The sequence below is a fragment of the Phaenicophaeus curvirostris genome, chromosome 9 (assembly GCF_032191515.1).
Source record: "Phaenicophaeus curvirostris isolate KB17595 chromosome 9, BPBGC_Pcur_1.0, whole genome shotgun sequence".
Lineage (NCBI taxonomy): Eukaryota > Metazoa > Chordata > Aves > Cuculiformes > Cuculidae > Phaenicophaeus > Phaenicophaeus curvirostris.
The window spans coordinates 14,106,319-14,121,739 of record NC_091400.1 but is presented as its reverse complement, the minus strand read 5'-3'; the positions used below and the strand labels follow the sequence as shown (position 1 = coordinate 14,121,739).

Here is a 15,421-nt window from a genome sequence, read left to right as displayed (position 1 = left end):
GAAGGGAGAACAGAGAAAAGCCAGGAATCACTGAGGTCTTCAGTGAACTTCGCTTTACAAAACCTATCAGGGTTATTGCTGTCATATGCATATAATTGAAAATAATAAAAAGAAACAGTGTGGATTAGCATCCATGTAGTTGTGAGCATATTTATTATTAAATCCCACTTCTTCATGTCCTCTGTGTAGTGCTACCATGAGCAGAAAGCCTACCATTTCTCAAACATCTGTTTCAAAAGACTGATGAATATTTGCTTACAGAAGCATGTATCTAACATTTAAGCACTTTCAGCAACTCTTGGAAACAACTAGCTCATAATGAGCAGCTTCCATACTAAGAAACTATACTAAAATGCTTATTAAAAACTTTAAAATGTTAAGACCCTGATTTTAACAAGAAAAAGGCCACACAATGATTCGCTCACTCTGAGGAGCCATTTTGAGGTGTTGTTTCTACAAGGCAGAAAATAATTGCTGCAAGTAAGTTCTATTTCACTACAAGCTTTTGTGCCAGGACAATGTCTGGAGGTACATCAAAGCCTGCTGAGGTTGAGTGCTTTGTGACAGATTCCTGAAGAACTGTAAGAACAGAGTTTTGACATGATACTTCATAGAAGTTATTTGGTGTTTTCTTGTGCTTCTTCATGAACCTTTATTTCACTTCCTTCATCATCATCAGGGCTAAGGTGCTACCTTCTCAACCACGCTGTGAAGATTAGAGTTTGACAAGATACTTAAGCCAGGAAAAAAAAGGAAGATGGAGAAACTTTTTCCTGACACCAGCTGCTCCAGAGAAGGGGAGTGACAATGAGTTCTTGCTACAGAGGTACACCATAAAAAAGAGGGACTTGGCTTATAAGCAGGGCTTTTCCTTGTGTTTCTTGACCACAGAATAGTGTGGCCAATATTTGAGAATTCTGACTGCTTGAAGCTGTCCCTGAAGAATCATTCAGGTTTCTTTGTGAAGATCCTTCCCAGAGATCTCAGGATTCTAAAAAATCCACCCCAGATTAAAGTCAATCTTGGAACTTGAATGCTTTGGTTAGCTGAACCACAAAGATAGAAATGGAAATACATAAATAAAAAATATCTTCTTCTTTCCCCTAAACATTAGGACTGTTTATTTTTGCCTTGAAATGTAAACTCTTCTCATCCACATAAACCTAAGCTGTATTTTGAAACTTCTGGTCACTTTGCAAAATGCAAAAATGCCTAAAATGAACTTACTACTGTTAATTTTAACTATTCTGTTTGAGGTATTGTTTCATATCAAATACGCATAAGATGGAGGTATTGTAATGTTACAGATTTAGAAAGCAACAATGCTATGAAAAATACATGGAGTGCATGTGCATAACAGCTTAAAGCCTACATTATTTATTTTTTTTAATCCATACCTCTACATGCTTAAAGCTGAACATAAATTTTCAGGACCTCAATGCCTGGGAGCACCTGTTTCTATTATGCTGGAGACTGTGCAGTTGCATAGTGTGAGATGCTGCATGTCATGAAGAGCTGATACTTTAGTTAGATAAAAGTGAGGAAGAAAAGCTTATTTAGGGATTACAGATGAAGAAGTGAGGGCCAGACAGAATAAATGCCCTTTGCCAGGTCACATGGCTTTCTAGCCAAAATAAGAAATAAATCTTGTTCACATGCTCTATCTTCCATAAATGTTGAGTAACTACAGTTGTTTGCTTAATAAAAAAATCACTCAAATCCTTAAAAACAGGTATGATGTGTCAATATTCTTTTGCAGAATGTACAACTTCATATTTGTACGCAGTGCTTCCTGGCATAGTCAATTGGAGTTATATCATTCTCTGAAATGAGAATAGGATTTCAGCCATTCAGTTCATCTCAAATGTTATTAACATGTTAATCTTAGAAAAGATATTAAAGGTTTTCCAGTACAGAACTCTGCTGATTGTTAAGGGTCTGAGATACATCCTTGTTAGTTATGTACCTGCCCTAATGCCTCAGATCCAAACATCTCTACACCCACACAGTAATTCTACTCAGATCTTTTCTTGAGAATTCAAGCATGCTATATATGCATGCTGCTAGTAGAATGTGGAAACTCAAGACTGTTAATCTATTATTGATAGGCCTCCTGATCCAGAAGTAGCCACAGTGCTCCTGTGGCTACTAACAAGAAGCAAATTTTTTTTATGAGTTCACTGGCCTCGTGCATGTAGTTTAGATACTTCACTTCAGCATTCTGTATCTTAATTCCCTTTGTCTTATGTATGTGAATTGCACTCCCACAGATCGTATTCTGTACTATTGAAAGATATTGCACTTATGAGGAAGTAATGAAAACTTAAGAGACGTTAATTTGTAGGAAAGACCTGGGGTACAGATATTTGGAAGTATCTCCCTTTTTCCTTCCTGCTCAAACACGTTTGAAATACTGTTATAAAATATGCATTGAGAACCACAATGATAAATTGTTCCTTCACATTCTTTAAATAGACAAAAGAGTTCTTGCAAATTATGCAGATTTTAAAGATATAAATCAAATAACCAATATATCTTCAGTATACCTTGTTTTCTGCAATTATCTGCATAATTACCATAATTGCTCTTTATATTCAATGCATTTTAGTAATATTCTAATTGCTATTATGTTCCTGAAAATGTTATATTTCTAGTCATTATCAACAGATGGCATATGTGCTTGGCATCATAAATCATATATCATATCAAAGTAAAATGTCACTTTATCCTTTGCTAACTTGGCTAATTTTGGAGGGAGAGGGAATCTACTTCTGAAAAATTTCTATTTTAGGTATCTAAGTATTGCTTTAGATCATAGGGTTGCATACATCATGAAGTTAACATCCATTAAGAAAGGAAAACTACTCAAATTAGAGCTTGACCAAAATGCCACATGAATGTATTTACTTTCAACTTTGATGCCCAATTCCGCATCAGATAGAAAAAACAAGCTACATAACAACAATTAAAAAAATACATAATAAGAAAAAACAAGTTTTGGATATATTCAACAAAAATTCTGAGGTTAGTTTTTCTTCCATTGTTAGTTATATTTATATGAGCTTTTAAAGGCAAACATGATTTCTGCCTGTCCATTCTCTGAAGCAATATGAGCCTGTTCTCGCTAAATATGAACCATCCAGCAGCTATATATCTTCAGTAACATGACAGTATGTGTAGCTACAACACCCCATATCACAGCAATCCATGGCTGTTGTTCTGAAGATGATTTCCTCTAATCAGCTCAAAATGTAGGCAGGCTGAAATTGCATCTGGTGGTAAAATACAGTGTAGATATATACTCTGTTAATATAATCTGATTTTGTGTGTCATTCAGTGGGCCTGGACTCAGTATTTTAGTTCATTCTAATCAGAAGATTTCTACTTCCCTTTGCTGGTAAATTTTTCATATAGAGTCTGCTGGATACCTAGGACAATCATGCATCTCCAAAACTCTCAAGCATCCAGAGAAAAAAAAAAACGTAAAATTAAAGCTTTACTTCTTATATTTATGGTTTTTAAATAAGATGCAAAGCTATTATTGCCATTAGTAGCAGATCTGAGGAATAAACTATACAGCACAGAGCACTTGTAGATTTTTGTTGGCTTGCTTTGAAATTATTTTAGAACAGTTACTGTTTAAAAGGTTGCTATGACATAAACCTTCACTAAAGTTACAGAGGATGCACCACCATTCTGCTCCCCAAAAAAGCTTTGATCCTTAGTGATAATCTTGGATGCCGAATGACAACTGAATGCACTTATATTTTGGAACCTCCAGAACGCTTTCTGTGGAGGATTGATCTGAATAAGTGTGGGAACCATGGAAGGGAACTCAACAAAGAGTTAAAAATAATATTTTATTTCAAATCAGCAAAACTGAGCTAGGGAATGACTCAAGACAATTTTTAAGAGGTTTTTTTTGTTTTGGTTTGGGTTTTTGTGCCTGTTCCGTTTTGCTTGTATAATGGAACCAGAAGACCCAGATTATGTAAAGAGAGTTCCCAAAATTTTGAAAAGGTGCTTCTGGTCTTGATGTCTCAATTAGTGGATACGTAGTACAAGAATATTTTTAGGGGATGAGTACCTACATTCACCACATCAACGTCAGCTGGATTTTAAAAGTACAAACTGTTCTGAAAAATCAGACCCCAGTTTTGCATAGCCTGGATGTGTCAAAATTGAAGGCATTTTTTTAAATCTTTGTAATTACCTTTATCTGTAGAGCTAATGAGCAATTAGGTCCATCTAAAAAAATTCTTAGGCAGATTCATTATTTTCAGTGTTAATCTGGATGGTAGCCTTTGTCTACAAAGTATTATGTCTTAATAGTGGAGAGATTATTTTGCTCATATGCCTTTTGCTTTGTTTTTAGAACATTATGTGGTACCTAAGACCACATGAATACAATTATTCTTTGGTTTTTTGGAGAGCGAAGTCTAATTAAGCAGGTCTCCACTGTTACAGGCACAGCTGTGAAAGAATTGACTGTGACATGAGTTATGTACCCCAAACTGAAGGCAAGGTTGCTGAATGGAAGATTAGGTTTATTATTTGAGAGTAGAATCCACACCAAAAAGAGATAATAAACATAAGAAGAATACACGTACCATCCTTTTCTTGGTTTAGGTGATTTCCTTTTTGGACAAGTGTGGTAAGTTGTTCTTTTAATGTCAGCCTGTTCTGTTAAAGACTAAAATCATTACTGAGCAAGTTTATTTGATGGGTTAGAGTCCAAGAGAAGAGGATTCTATTTAGTTAAAACAACCCATAGTGCTCTGATGTGTCAAAACGGCCCAATTAATGTATACACTTACCAATAAAAAACTCTTAACAGAAATATCAAAAACTATCGCAAAGAGACCAAGTATCAAAAACTAAATTAAGTCAAAGGCTACCCTTTTTTAGTTTAATTACTGATGTTTCCTCAACTGCCCACCTATAAAAAGTGTTCATTTCCCTGTTCACTTCTTTTCTGAAATTGTTAGTTTGACTGTTTCAGACAAGGATAATTTGACTCAAAAAAAGAGAGATATCCATCTTGATTTTGTGATGCAAATCTTAAATGCTTCGCTTGTATGTTTTCAAATTCCTCTCTCATGGTTCAATAGCAAATTCTCAATTGACTTCTACAAACATAGGTGCAGATGTGAGAGGTCTATTTCATTATACACGTGTAAACAACTGAAAATATCTTCAACAGGAAAGCAGGACTTCAAGGAACTGAGGACTCTTAACTTGGAAATATGCAACATATTAAGGGAGCAGCAGTAGATTCAGTTTCCAGGCTACTATAAAATGAGCTCAGCCTATAAAGTAGTTTCTGAGCTGAACAAAGTGTAACTAGCTCACTTAGAAGTATTACAAGTATTATTTTTTCATAATTTTGTGTTTAAAACCTTCCAGATTTGCTCAGACTCATTTAAACTGAAATGATTATAGCTCCATATGTGAAAATGTAGGCCAAAATATTTTATATATTGAAGTATCTCCATTTTAGATTTATTTTATTTTTACCCTAGGCATTTCCTTTAAAGTGTTTTTTTCCTTGAGACTTATCTGCTACCAAGCCTTTTTTTCTGCCAAGGACTTCAAAATTTAAGGCTGTGGAGCACCACTGATTTTTAAAAATTTAATTAAATAACTGTTAGACCAACCACGCAGATATAAGAACTTTAAACAGCTTGAACTTTACAGACATGGAGAAGTTAGCAGGAGGAAACAGATAAAGGTTGGAATGAATAAAATAAAAGCATGGAATATGATTATTGTTAGCATAATCACCTATCAGTTAGTCTCTCTTTCATTTAGCTGATTGGTAAGACTTCACATTTTCCTTTGAAAATGGTGGATGTACCCTGCTATTTGCATTAGTTTCTTCTGCATCTTTTACTATCATTCTTAAATCCAGTGAGTTTTTATCCTGATAAAAGAATAATAACCATTCTATAATGTCAATAAATAACATCTAACACTTTCTGAACATCTACGTAGACAAAGTTAAGTTTAAATGCAACTTGCAGGAAAAAAAACAAGCAAACATACAAAATCAGTAAGATATCAACATATATCACCCTTTGCCATCTCCTGCATTCCAAACACTTCCATGAGGTAGATACACTTGGAGCTATAAGCTTGTGCCCGCTTCCCATATGCTACACAGAAAACATCACTTGATTCATGGAGTTCAATTCCCCGTTGTAAATGTGTATGCATCTGTCATCATTGTTTTAGGAGCACTGAGAAGAATACATCTCTTTTCCTTCAAAGCTTCACGTGAAAAGATGTCATGCAGTGCTTACAAAATGGACTGCCTATACCAAGGCAAAGGTTGTCCTGTAAATTATTATGATATGGGTACATTTCTTTATATTTGCTGTAATGTGCTTTACCTGAACAATCTTCTGAATGACAGTGGAAAGGATAGTAACTTTTTAGCCACGCTATCTAAGCTCTCTTCAAAACAGATCTGAGAGTAAATGACAAAGCTGCAATAGTCTAATGACTTCTTTATATGATTATTACTACTTTTGGCAAAGGACAGAAAAAGGAAAAATTCTATCATAGATGGATTTAATGAGCCAGCGAAGGTGATTCAGTGTTACCACAGCAATCAGATTGGTTGTATGTAAACTACTTTTCCATTAATATTTTTTCAGCCTGAAGAGTAATCAGTTATGCATCAATGTAGACTGACTAACCATTCAATATATTTTGCATTACAGACTAAACATACTATTTTAAATCCCTCCCTTTGAAACCATTTTTGCATCTGGAGTTCAGCAGTATAGTAGATGGTGACAAATTCCAGGAATCGGTGGGCTGAAATTATACAAGTTGCTTCAAAATACAGGAGTTTAATATATCATAGAATCATAGAATCATAGAATAACCAGGTTGGAAGAGACGCACCGGATCATCGAGTCCAACCATTCCTATCAAACACTAAACCATGCCCCTTGGCACCTCATCCACCCGTGCCTTAAACACCTCCAGGGAAGGTGAATCAACCACCTCCCTGGGCAGCCTGTTCCAGTGCCCAATGACCCTTTCTGTAAAAATTTTTTCCTAATGTCCAGCCTAAATCTCCTCTGGCGGAGCTTGAGGCCTTTCCCTCTTGTCCTGTCCCCTGGCACTTGGGAGAAGAGGCCAGCACCCTCCTCTCTACAAACTCCTTTCAGGTAGTTGTAGAGAGCAATGAGGTCTCCCCTGAGCCTCCTCTTCTCCAGGCTAAACAACCCCAGGTCTCTCAGCCGTTCCTCCTAAGGCCTGTAATATGATGAATGGCTATTTATGGTTTGTATACTCTCGGTATGAGTAGCAATTTATGCCGTAAAACTGATAGGTTTCTGTCCTAACTTTCCAATCTAGCAGTGAAAACATTAGTGAGGATCAGTTTCCTTCTTGACTTCACAATATTTGCAGAATTACTGTAGACTATATGATCAGCAACTATGAACCAAAAGGAAATAAATACATTGAAGAATTGTGTTGACACACAGTAGTACATAAGAATGAAACTACTGATGCAGAGGGAAAGATGGCTTTCCCTGAAGTCAATGGGAATTTTGCTACTGGGTTCTACATTGCCGACATTTCTGTGTCTCTACACAGAGTTTGGCTTTTGTAACCTTGAATGGCTGTACAGTTCATTTGCTTTCCTATCCCTCCCCACCCATTTTCTCATCTTCCTACTCTTCCCCCTCCTTCCTTACCTCTCTTTGGCTCTTGCTCTATATCTGCTGCATCTGCCAGGCAGTTAAATTTTAAAATAGTTTTTCCCTTTGAAGTGCTAATGCCAGCACTGCTATTTCTATAGAAAGTAACTTTACTGGCTGTTGTGGTTTGCTTTTACTCTTTGTTTTATGTCTTTGTATGTGTATATGTAGGGTGCTATGTGATCTTAACTGTGAAGAGCTGGCAAAAATGGAAAGAAAGACAAAAATCTTCTAATTAAGCTTTATAAATAAAAATTAAATCCCAGCTGCTGCACCCCAGGCTATGATTTTGTCAGATCTCACAAACTAAGCAGGTAGAACTTGGTAATTAGATAAGAGACCTCTGAGGAAAATCCAGGGTGCTGTATGTGGTGGCACAGAAAACTCAATAGCTGCTACAGTTACATTTCAGTAAGTATTAAATCCTTGCTTATGTTGTTCTTTCTTCATTCAGTCCATCAGTGGCTACTAAACACGACAAGTCTGTGCAGAACTTCTGTTTCAGAAAACCTTTATGCTGTTTATTGCTAGAAGGTAGAAGGATGTTCTTCTGAAAGGACCACTTTATATACACACTGTTTTTACAGTCTTTAACCGTCTGCTAGTGGTTGAGGAAAGGAAAGTGGATGAACTATACATTGGTGACAGAGTACTGGACCTTTGATCAGTTCCAGCGTGGCATTCGTATGATTTTTTAAGAGCCAGAATTTTTTTGTGTATTGAGCACTTGAGTTCACAAGTCTTAATACACTCTTGTCTTCTTCCAGATGGTTCTTTCCGCTGTTCAATAAAATACATGTGTGTGTTCATTTCAAACACCTATATTTACCTTATTTACAACTACTCTTGTATAACGACCATTATAAAATATGCTGTACATTTATGTAACAAAGTAAAAAAAATGTATTCCATACTTGAATGTTAACTATAAAGAATCTGGGAGTCCTTACTGATACTGCGAGACTTGGAAAACTCAGCGGTGTCTATTTTAAATATTTACGTTTTGTTCTTTTGCACTGGGAATGTTTCATTCATGAGTGTGTTGCATCTTCCACATAAGTTGTTTGATTTATTTGCAGGTATAGAAAAAACTCCACTGATTAATAATTAAGTCATCACTGAGAAAATTAATCATTTGCACTATCTGGATTATCCTCAAGGTTTGCTTGAGATTTGAGATAACCATTTCCTGGTTATTAATGTACTCATTCTTTAGTAAGCTGAATGGTTACTCAAAGCTGTCCCCTTGTATGGGTGTTTCTCTGAGCTGATCTTATTGGTTTACAAGAAGCTACAAAATCCCATTTCCCTGAACAAGGCAATGGAATATTCCTTCACCACTTGCTCCAAGCTAGAGTTAGCACATCATCCCAAGGGCTCCCTCCATTTCTTAGTTTTTTTCAAGGCCCTGAGGGCAAATTCAAAAGATGCATGCCTAAATTCTCCTTTATTTTTTCCTAGACTTGCTGGTGAGGGCACGTCAGTGTGTTGGGGAGGTTACAGACACCTAAATCTTCACAGAGAGGTCGAGAATTTAAAAAAAAAAATTCTTCTGTATAGAAGTATCTTTTTGATTTAGCAGGTCTGGAATATTTGAATGATAGATAGATATACTTGTTTCAGCTCCCAAAGCATAAATAATCTTATGAACACCTTAAAGGAAGGTGTACTTCTGGAAGTATGAGGTGGGAATTCTGTAAATCAATTAATGATGGTATGTATATTTACATCTGAGATTTATCACGCTGTCACACAGCTGTTATTGTGCCCAATGGCTGGTCAAAATTTGAGGCTCTGTAGACTTTTTCCACCACAAGAAAGAACTGTTAGTAGAGATTGATCTTTTTTCAGTGCAGTCCTGTTTCCTAAAAGCTACATTTAAAAAATCCTGTTTCCTTTATATATTATACATATTGAAAAAGCTTATTCAACCCATGTCAATCTGTGCCAGCAGTACAAAGCCTGTCTAGCTCTTCTCTTTGGTACCTGTTCTTTGGCAGTAATTTGACAGTAGCTCCTTCTACATATTGACTATTTCTATATGTTGATGCATGTCCCGCATACAGAGCCCCTATTTGTTTCACTTGTACTTATTTATTCAGCAAACCATTCCACCCACTTCATTCATATTCTCAGTTCTCTCTTTCAAGCTTTTGTTTTGCACAGAGACCTGTAATTGTGTTTGGGGTTTAGAGACTACAGTCATTCCAGTTACTTGTTCCTGCAAAGGAGCATAATGACTTCTTATATCTATCTTAAATGAAGAAGGACAGCTATACCCATGAGCTGCAATGAGGTTTACCTGACCTATAATTTTACAGCATTATAAACCACATTTCAAGTGAAACCAGGGCTTGCAAAACAACAGAGGTCTTGGTTCAGTATTGTGGTGTCATTTTCTTTTCAGTGATGTCAGGTCCGTTCCTACAGAAGCAGGATATACATTGAGGTTCTGTAGGGCAGGGCTGCAACACCCTTTACTCTTTGGCTAATTGCACAGCTTCAGGAGGATGTTCAGAAATTATGTACTGTAGACACCAGCTCTGTCTGCAACTTGCCCTAGCTGCGTATCGATAATTTTGTACTGTGAGAGAACTACAAAAACAATTTTACTTTTTGTTACAGTCCTCTCTGAGGACTGTAGAACTGAGAAGGTAGAACTCAGCTGGAACCAGCAATGCGGAGTGATGCCTGGTTTTGATCATCTTATTCTTTGCTGTGACTGTTCATTCACTCTTTGTATTTTCACTCTTTTATTTCTTCAGTTCAGTGCCTCTGGTGACACAATTCACAGCAATGCAATGGACATAAGTGTGAGAGTACTTAAAATCAAAGACAGTTTTAAAAATCAGAAATAACATATATGGCAAACTCTTTCAGTTTCAAAAATTATCTGCGCCTGTTTGGAATCCCCTCAGTAACGCTTGAGAAATGACAGAATTGCCCCATTTTTTGAAAATACATTTGTCATCTTTTAATACCACTGATGCCCTCTCAGTAACTTATGTCTCTTGTTTAACTATTAATAAGGATTTCTAACAGTCTGTATAACTTCAGTGAAAAGTTGTCATTTAATGATAGTTATCAGGAATTGCGATACTTAATTACTAAATAAAGATGAGAAAAATGCATTCTCTGAAGTATTTCAAAGATTGATACTGTATTGAACAGCTGTGTTTGCCTATGTCAGACCTTGAGGTTTCATATGATAAAGTTCATGTAAGTTTTATGCAGATTGAAGTCCACATTTGTGTAGATAATCTAGCTTTGTTATAAAGCTGGAAAGAAAAGGTCTTTGGAGAATGAGGAAATGTTGAGACAAATTCACTCTTAATGATCTCTAGTGGCTTGATTACACAAAGGTATATCTGTTCCACTATTTGTCAAATGTTTAATTCACTTAAAAGTTAATTGAAAATCAAGGCAAAAGATAACCTTTACGGCTTGAATTTTAGTCTGTAGTTCACACTGAAACAAATACTCAAACATAATTCAACTGAAACCACGGCACCTGTGTAGTGGACAGAATCAGTTGTAAATCAGGCCAACTTCATTAACTTTAGTGGATGAATAATTATGATCAAACTTTTGAGTATTAAGCCTTGAATCAAGCAAATGTCATATGACCTTCAGGCCAGGGATACTTCACATAGCTGTATTACTATGATTTGCTTTTATTTTTACTAAATCAGGATTGATCCTATCACAAAATATTTTACCTTCAATGTAATTTATTTTCTAGGAAAAAAACAATCTAGAATTATATTTTATATAAACTACTGCAACTGGGAATTTCACATCAAGTACCATGAACCCTCAGAGAAAATTCAGTGAATGAAATCCTAGCCCTCACAAAGGAACTAGCAGAATTTATTTGATTTTTGTGTGATCAAGATTTCATCTAAAGTCCTTGATAGAGTTGCAGCAAGACTAAATGTCTAGGTATGACAGTACTGAAACTTGAAGTGATCCACATTATGAACACACATATTACTTGAAATATTTCCAATGAATCTGTGTCTATATAAACTCAGGGGTTGCAGTAGTGGAACTATGCATCCATATGTAATAAATCTGTCTATATTTTATTAACAATAAGGCATTAGCCTTATCAGCAAGGATGTTAATCATTTAGTAGAAACATAAGGTTGTACTTCAATTAAAAAAAAAAAAAAAGAAAACCAGGCAATGAAATTTTGGATACTTTTATAGGTATATAGCTCTGCAAAAGTCACTGAGATGACTCATGAACAAAATTGCCCATCCAATTGGGTTCTGTGATAAGTGATCTGGAGAATTTCCAAAAATACTCAGAAGAAACAAATGAAAAACATTGAAAATATGTCCCTTCTTCCCCCTTCTCTAGCCATGATGATACTTCCTTGAGTCATAGTCCTAGGACATTTGAAAATAGGAAATCTAGCACAGCAGACATAGGCCTTTCACCAGGCTAGCCATGCATGTTTTCTCCTCTATCCTTTTAATTTATGTATCATAAACATGACACCTCATTCACCATCGTATTTAACACCTTTGCTTTTTCCAGAGCTTAATGGTAGCTACCTAGAAGCAGGTGTGTGTACCTGGGCAACTACTTAAATGGAAGATGTGAAAACTAGGCCCAAAACTGTGAAGCAGATAAGGACTTGCAAAAGGAAGAGGGCTCATGTTCAAAAGAGATCAATGTATAACATGGAATTTGCTAGAATCTTTAAGAATCAGTCTTACTCTTTCAGTATTTCTTAATAATTTCACTAGTAATCCCAGAACAAAAGAAAATGTGAAATTCACTTTTGATTCCCAACTTGTCAACAGCAGACACAAGATATTGGAGCCAAGAAACTGTTAGATTATAGGGTAACAAAGTTTAAGACTATGCTCTACAGCCTAAGAAAAACTTTTGGTACAATCTGGTAGCTTGAGAATCAAAAGCTTTACAGGATGACAGAAATTTGTTGTTAGTACTGAGCACAGGACATACTATGAACTACTGACATAGAAAAGTTATGAAAGAAAATAAGGCCAATCCCATCTTACTCAGTGTCTAAATGGAGATATGCAACTTAGTTAATACTATTATGCACATTACTAGTTAGAGTTTACTAGAATGTCACATATACAACTCTGTCCATCAGCATTTAAGACAGACTAATTCAAACTGTAATAAGTCATCGAAGTCATCAGGGAAATACAGAACTTTTTTATTAAGAGAAATTAGAAGAGGATGTGGTTCAATTAAGTAAAAAAAATGAGCATTGTATATAGATACATCAAATGTTAAACAGAAGAGAATAATATTTGAGAACATTATTGGGAGAGAAAAGACAATTTCTAATCAAAGGAGTGATGCTCAGGCACTGCCTTCAGTAGGAACAGTGAAAGAAATTGATTTTAAGATTAACCACTGGATTACAGAAGATATTAGGTAATGTAGTCTGCTGAAAAGCAACAAGTTTTGGATTGGTTATACAAAAATCTAATTTTTTTTAATCGCTCCCCACTCCTTCTCCTGAGTCAACTTTCTACTCTTGTAGGAGTTTTGTGAAGATGTCCCTTGTGGCAAACTAAAGCCTTTACCCATGTCCCGTGTAGCCACGGGCATCAGTGTGAGAGTGTCCCTTTTTTTTGTTTTTCACCTTTTCCTGCTAAAACTATGTACTCCTGTGGAACTTTTTATTATGGCAAATTGACCTTTTTTTTTTTTCAATAAAAACTAGATGGAATAGTTCCATCTAATATTATGCAATTATGTTGGAACACCTGTACTAAGTGCAATGAAGTAATATGGTGGCTGGAAGCAGCCAGAAAACAATGAAGAAAATTAAACCTACATGAAAAACAGACACCAGAATTAAAGGAAAACTTTGCTTCATCAGAATATTAATCAGGATGCACACTTCTAAAAAAAAAAAAAAAGAGAGAAAAATAGCTCTCTGACAAATCTCTGTCAAGTTTAATTTTAAAAGGTCAAAATCAGCTTTGCCCATGTTCTTATCCTACAGTAAAAATGGCTTGCAATACACAGGAACTCTCAGAATCTAAAAATTTGAAGAAAATACAAAAATTTTGAAAAAGAGGGCAATTACGTTTTTCTCTGCAGAAGCCAAATAAGCATTATTTTTAAAAGAAAATTCAGCTGTAGTTCTCAAGCTTTGTTGTTCCAAATGTGTAGTCTAAATGAAAGCATTCAAGTACCAAACATGGAGATTTTAATCCTGCTGTAAGTGCAAACCACAGTGCAACCTCAGCTGTGGAGTTACAAGTAATTAGTCCTTTGGATACAAGTAACACAAAATCTATACCATAATGGGAAAAAAAAAAACCTAACGTCATGTAAGTGAAATTTACCCATAATAGTGCTCTACCTTTTATTTTCTTCTTTGTCCTAACATAGCTTTAATTTTTATCATCTACGATTAGCTATCTAAGGGCTTGTGACAACTTGGAGGATCCCTCTACATAAAGCTTCTGAATTCTGTTTGTTACTTAGGAATCTCTATATGAAGCTGTTAGGTTGAAAATTCTTCATTAGTCCAAAAATCCACAACAGGTGCCAGAAGAAATTTTTGCTCAATATTCCATATAGAATTCTTAAACCTTGATGACATCCTATTCAAATACAGTCCCTCAAAGCATGATGATGCTACCAGGTAGGCAAACCTGATTTTATAAATGAGGTTAGGAGGTGATAAATAGGTAATAAATCATCTGCTCTCATTAAGCTTCACCACCTGATAAAAGAGCAATCTGATTAACAAGATGAAGTGGCTGTAAGGGCAAATGTCTTTTGCTTGGTGTTGTAGACCAAGTACAGCTGGTAGTAAGTATTGAAGAGGGATGCTGGACCTGTAGGACTTCTATCTGTATTTGCAGTGGAAGAGAAATGCAAATGGGGTCCTGTATTTAACATCTGTTCGAAATCCTTAAAATCCGAGTGGTTGCTTACCCCCACTGCAGAGAGCTCCAAGTCCAGCGTACTGCAAGTTAAAACTAATGGTATTGGAAGCAATCAGCGTTGCTCCTCAGAAGTGAGGGCAGGAAAAGCCCCCGTGCCAAGAAAGGCTCCGGAGGGCTGAGAAAAGAGCCGGTGCTGCTGCTTCAGCAGCCCCAGGCGAGCCCTCCTTCTCCATCAAGCGTGGAGAAACCCGGCTTCAACACCTGGCAAGTGGCCCAACAGTTGTTTTAAGGAAGCTTGGGGGGAAGGCGGAGGGTGGGGAGTTGGATACTTTTCGTGTAAATGAGCCCGGTGCCGGTCGGTAGCCTTTGTGCTGCTCGGGGCTGTCGCGCTGCCCACTGCGCGCTCGGCAGCGGGTGAGGGGCAGCCCGTTCTCCGCTGACCTGGGGAATAATCCCTCCCCGGCACTCGGCTGAGCGAGTCCCCACGGTCCCTTCGCGCCGCCCCGACCGTATTTTCTCAGCCCCTTCTCCCCGAGCCGGCGGGGCACGGGCAGGGCGAGCCGGGCGCAGCCTCCCCGAGCCCCGGGGCGAGCTCCGGCGGGAGGGGCGCCGCCTCTCTGCCCCCTCCCCAGCTCTCCGCCTGCCTCCTCTCCCCGGTCACCGCGACTGAGGAATATAATCGCGATGTGGCCGGCGTTCACGCGTTTCTGCGGGGCGGGTTGTGTGAGAGGAGCGAGCAGAGCGCCGGCCCTGGCGCGGAGCCGCCGCAGCGCTCTCCATGGCTCCGCAGGAGGTAACGGGAGTCG

General features: G+C 37.2%; 1 protein-coding gene across 1 annotated transcript in view; it reads left to right on the top strand.

Moving 5' to 3' along the window:
• Positions 1-15,370: 15,370 nt before the first annotated feature.
• The window catches only part of LOC138724103 (heparan sulfate glucosamine 3-O-sulfotransferase 1-like), a 51,490-nt gene continuing 51,439 nt past the window's right edge, over positions 15,371-15,421 (top strand). Inside the window, exon 1 of the mRNA XM_069863872.1 lies at positions 15,371-15,408. The gene's annotated coding sequence lies outside the window, so the exon portion shown is untranslated. The remainder of the gene's footprint in view (positions 15,409-15,421) is intronic.